Source organism: Dendropsophus ebraccatus, chromosome 5, assembly GCF_027789765.1.
Source record: "Dendropsophus ebraccatus isolate aDenEbr1 chromosome 5, aDenEbr1.pat, whole genome shotgun sequence".
NCBI classification, from domain to species: Eukaryota; Metazoa; Chordata; class Amphibia; order Anura; family Hylidae; genus Dendropsophus; species Dendropsophus ebraccatus.
Window position 1 is genome coordinate 161708486 of NC_091458.1, and position 6000 is coordinate 161714485.

Consider the following 6000-nt stretch of genomic DNA (forward strand, 5'->3'; position numbering starts at 1 on the left):
CTCCTCCTTGTGTCAATTCTAACGACCAAAAAATTAAAAACTCATAAAATCTTAGTTAAGGCATTGAAACAATCAAGTTATGCTGCATAAATAATATTTTGTTTAAATCAGGGCGGGAAGTCTGTGCTGCTGCTTTGGACTACAGGAAAGAAAATTTACGGTGAGTAAAAAATTATCCTTTCCCTTACGTCCTCAGCAGCAGCACATAATGGGGATATAGCAAGCTATGAAAACAGACTAGGGAGGGCCATTACATTACAGAAGACAGAATGGCTGAGCCAAAAACTGGTTGATTAGACTCGCGAATATCTAGTCTATAGTGCTTGACAAAAGGTATTGACGGACGACCATGAAGCAGTCCGGCATATTTGTTCCAAGGGTACAGATCTTTTTTCAGCCCATGTGGATGATATTGCCCTCATTGAATGTGATTGCATCAGGTACCTGTAATCCAGCTTCTTGGTAGCATATGGAGATGACTTCCCTTATCCATATGGACAGAGAAGCTTTGGATGACTTGCATCCTTTGTTATTCCCTGCAAAGGATAAAAACAAGTGGTTAGATTTCCTGAAGGAGTTTGCCCGTTCAATATCCATGCTCCAAGCCCTTCCCACATCTAAGGGATGAAGCTCCTTCTCTCCCGTGTTGGCAGGAGTAATGGATTGTAACAATGGAGATGTGGAAGAGACTTCACCCACCAGGCTTCATCTTCTTTACCTTCAGGTAGGTTCTGTGGGCGGCTGCGGCTCTGGACTGCAGAAGAGTGGTCACCACTTGGACAGCATATCAATTTCCATCTTGTTGACGGCAGTCAAGCTTCGGACAAGCCTACCCTCTTAAGTTATTAACTGAGGTTATACAGAAGCCTCCAGATTATTCCTATGGAATTAGCGCCATGCTTTTAGATAATAAGAGGCCATCATGAAACCAGAGACTTGCTACTTGCAAGATTTTTAGACTCTGCCCACACCTGGCAGGGACGCTGGGGGTAATCTCTGCTACTCTGTGTCAGTAGCTGGGGAGACTGGGAGACTTCCCAGAAGATTCTTAGGCAGGGGGCTCACCATTGTGAACCATGCCCTCTTGGGTCAATAGGGGCAAATGAGGCTGACCAAGGGCCAATCTTGTCTCCGATTCTGCAAGACTCTGGGCTTTATAGGAGTGAGAAAAAAGGTTTTCCCAATTTGAACCTTCAATAGAAATAGGTCTATTCTCCATGCGATTTACCAGAAAGCTTCTGGTCCAGAGACCGTTCCTCCGACAGGGTTACATCGCAGCATAGATTGCCAGCAGACAAAATGCCCCTGCCTCCAGTAGTAATGCTGCTAGTGCCCCTATAAATGCCCCTGCCTCCAGTAGTAATACTACAGAGTTAGTGCCCCTATAAAGATGGATATGCGCCATCCTAGATGCGGTTTGATCTTATACTGATAGCTTCCCATAGATTGGTGTGCTGGAGTGGACTAGTATTCCCTTCATATGTTGGATGCCAGCAACATCTCTGATGGGGATTAAGGCTCCTTCGCTCGTTGCTCCTGCATACAAGCGCCCCACTGCTTGATACATCAATGGTTTTCTCTACCCACTTCCATTGAGCAGGGAAAGCTATCCTTGTCTCTGGGTGTAATTTCCAGTGTAGACATAAGACCCAAGGGTATCAGATGAAAAGACAGCAACTGGGGAGTGCCGAGAACCCCGACTTGTGTCAACTTCTGTAATCTCTCTGGAGGAAGAGAGAGTCACAGACTGGGGATCTATTCTCCTCCCTAGGAATTGGCCCATGCCAGAAACGAGGTTCAATTTTCTCAAACAGTCAAAAGTACAATAGACATTACGTGGTGACTGTAGATGGAGCCAAGATGATTCCAAACAGAAGGGCTGTAAATTGAAAAGAATGCCAATTGCCTTGTACAAAAGGTCTTGATGTAAAGGAATATGCAGCTTTTGTCTGTATACAGGTACATGCAGGTATACATGGTCAGATAACGTCCTTCTTCTAGGAGGGAACTACAGAGCATAAATCCTCCATACAACCACCTTCTCAGAGGAGGCCGTATACAGGTATACACGGTCACATAACATCCCTCTAGGAGGGACCCACAGATTATAGATCCCACATACAGCACCTTCCTCAGATTGTGAAATTCCATATGGCAGCCTTTCCTATCATATAACACTGGTACAGACCTCTCTCATTATGGAAATAAATAGTCTGAAAAGACGTAGTCACAAGTTCTTGTCCCCATCCCCAAGGCCCCCGAGACGTCTGGTCCTTTTTGTGCAGGATTCTTCCTTTACCTTCCGTGCTATAATTCCTACGGAATGGGGAACAAAAGTAAAAGTTCCTTCGCCTCTTATTAGACTGGGGCAGATAATGAACCTGATCATAAGAAAAAAAACGACTTTCATGAGAACGTCCAATACAGATCCAACTATCTTTATATTGGAGTGAACATCTGCGCCCTTACAACAAAGGACCAGTCTCCAAACTGCGGGGATCGGGCAGCCAGTTATACTGCTCAACTGTAGTAAGAGACAATTTATTTATTTTTTTATTTGAAAATTACTAAGAATTTTTTTTTTTTTTTTAACAAGGTCTTTGTTCATCTGAAGGAGCCATGACCTCTGACTCCATCCAGTTCAGCCTGTAGATTATCATTCAGATGTAAAATCTTAAGCAGTCATTGTCTTTTCTGAGAAAAAATTGCAATCCACAAATGAATTCTCTGCCACCTGAAAGTGGAATCTTGCAGGATCTGTACGCCTCCAGAAGTTCTGTCACCAGAATCCTGCTACATCCAAGGATGGAAATTGTGCCAGACTCACCGGCCGACTAACAGACTAGTGCAGAGTGCCTGGAATCAGACACACAGGTGCACTGAATATGCAACCAGCAATCCTAAGGCGGTGTTCACACATAGCAGCTTCATAGCTTTACTGCATCCTTCAGTACACAGAAGCTCCATAGGGTCACTGCATCATCTGATATCAGTATTACAGAGAGTAACTAGACAGCAGGTGTACACAGTATTACAGAGTAATTATACTGCAGGTATACACAGTACACATCCAGCATCTCTAAGGATGTAGCTTCATAGGTCACTGCATTATCTGATAACAATACTAAAGTAATCAGATAGGATTGTAGATGTGTACATATGTGTACTAAGGCCATGTTCACACACAGTAGCTTTACTGCATTCTTAAATAGCAGCACTGGAACAGCGTAAAAAAGCTCCATAGAATCACTGCATCATCTGATGGCGGTATTAGGGAAAGTAATCAGATAGCAGGTGTATCCAGTACATCCAGCAGCTCTAAGCATCTGCTCACACATATATCTCTATATGGTTACTGTATCATCTGATAGCAGTATTATCATCTGATAGCAGTATTAGTGGAAGTAATGAGACAGCAGGTGTTACACAGTACACATCTAGCAGCTCTAAGGCTGTGTTCACACACAGTAGTCTTGTATGTCTACTGCATCATCTGATAGCAGTATTAGTGGAAGTAATGACAGCAGGTGTTACACAGTACACAACTTCAGACTCCAAGGCTGTGTTCACACACACAGTAGCTTCATAGGGCACTGCATCATCTGATAGCAGTATAGTGAAATAAATCAGACAGCAAGTGTACACAATACACTACAATTCTAAGGCAGTGTTCACACATAGTTGCTTCATAACTTCACTGCATTCTTAAATAGCAGCACACAGAAGGTCCACATGATAACCATCATCTGATAGCAGTATTAGTGAAGGTAATGAAACAGCAGGTGTACATAGTACACGACTAAATTCTAAGACAGTGTTCACACACAGAAGCTTCACTGCATTCTTAAAATGTCAGCACACAGAAGGTCCACATGATCATCTGATAGCAGTATAGTGAAAGTAAATAGACAGCAGGTATACACAGTACACAACTACAATTCTAAGGCTGTGTTCACACACACAATTACATAGCTTTACTGCATCATCTGGTAGCAGTGCTATAGAAAGTAATCAGGCAGCAGGGGTGCACAATCCACAAATAGCAGCTCTAGGGTTGTGTGCACACACAAACACACACACAGTTTTATAGCTTCACCACATCATCCGATGGCAGTACTATAGAAAGAAATGAGGCAACAGGTGTACACAATTAGCAGCTCTAGGGCTGTGTTCACACACACACACAGTTTCATAGCTTCATTGTAGCAGTACTGGAGAAAATAATGAGACAGCAGGTGTACTAAATACACAACTAGCAGCTCTAAAGCTGTGTTCATGTACACACTATAGTCACATAGGTCACTCATATAGTGAAGCAGTCTAACAGGACTTGCACAACAAATGTAAAAAAGTGAAAGATATTGAAACGAAACATTTGAGGCGTAAAAGCCTCATACAACACATATATATATATATATATATATATATATATATATATATATATATATATATATATATATATATCCAATAATCCTCCTGACACACAGGCCAGGCTTCCAGCTCAAAAGGAAAAAGCAGCATATCTTACCTTGCTGAAGTATCAAGAAACATTAGCAGCCGCCCAGGTGAGGACACAGATCTGGCAGCACCATGATACTTACTGCAGCAGCCGCCCAGGTGAGGACACAGATCTGACAGCACCATGATACTTACTGCAGAAGCCTCCGCCCAGGTGAGGACACAGATCTGGCAGCACCATGATACTTACTGCTGCAGCAGCCGCCCAGGTGAGGACACAGATCTGGCAGCACCATGATACTTACTGCAGAAGCCTCCGCCCAGGTGAGGACACAGATCTGGCAGCACCATGATACTTACTGCAGCAGCCGCCCAGGTGAGGACACAGATCTGGCAGCACCATGATACTTACTGCAGCAGCAGCCGCCCAGGTGAGGACACAGATCTGACAGCACCATGATACTTACTGCAGCAGCCGCCGCCCAGGTGAGGACACAGATCTGGCAGCACCATGATACTTACTGCAGCAGCCGCCCAGGTGAGGACACAGATCTGGCAGCACCATGATACTTACTGCAGCAGCCGCCCAGGTGAGGACACAGATCTGGCAGCACCATGATACTTACTGCAGCAGCCGCCCAGGTGAGGACACAGATCTGGCAGCACCATGATACTTACTGCAGCAGCCGCCCAGGTGAGGACACAGGTCTGGCAGCACCATGATACTTACTGCAGCAGCCGCCCAGGTGAGGACACAGATCTGGCAGCACCATGATACTTACTGCAGCAGCAGCCGCCCAGGTGAGGACACAGATCTGGCAGCACCATGATACTTACTGCAGCAGCCGCCCAGGTGAGGACACAGATCTGGCAGCACCATGATACTTACTGCAGCAGCAGCCGCCCAGGTGAGGACACAGATCTGGCAGCACCATGATACTTACTGCAGCAGCCGCCCAGGTGAGGACACAGATCCGGCAGCACCATGATACTTACTGCAGCAGCCGCCGCCCAGGTGAGGACACAGATCTGGCAGCACCATGATACTTACTGCAGCAGCAGCCGCCCAGGTGAGGACACAGATCTGGCAGCACCATGATACTTACTGCAGCAGCCGCCCAGGTGAGGACACAGATCTGGCAGCACCATGATACTTACTGCAGCAGCCGCCCAGGTGAGGACACAGATCTGGCAGCACCATGATACTTACTGCAGCAGCCGCCCAGGTGAGGACACAGATCTGGCAGCACCATAATACTTACTGCAGCAGCCGCCGCCCAGGTGAGGACACAGATCTGGCAGCACCATGATACTTACTGCAGCAGCAGCCGCCCAGGTGAGGACACAGATCTGGAAGCACCATGATACTTACTGCAGCAGCCGCCCAGGTGGGGACACAGATCTGACAGCACCATGATACTTACTGCAGCAGCCGCCGCCCAGGTGAGGACACAGATCTGGCAGCACCATGATACTTACTGCTGCAGCAGCCGCCCAGGTGAGGACACAGATCTGGCAGCACCATGATACTTACTGCAGCAG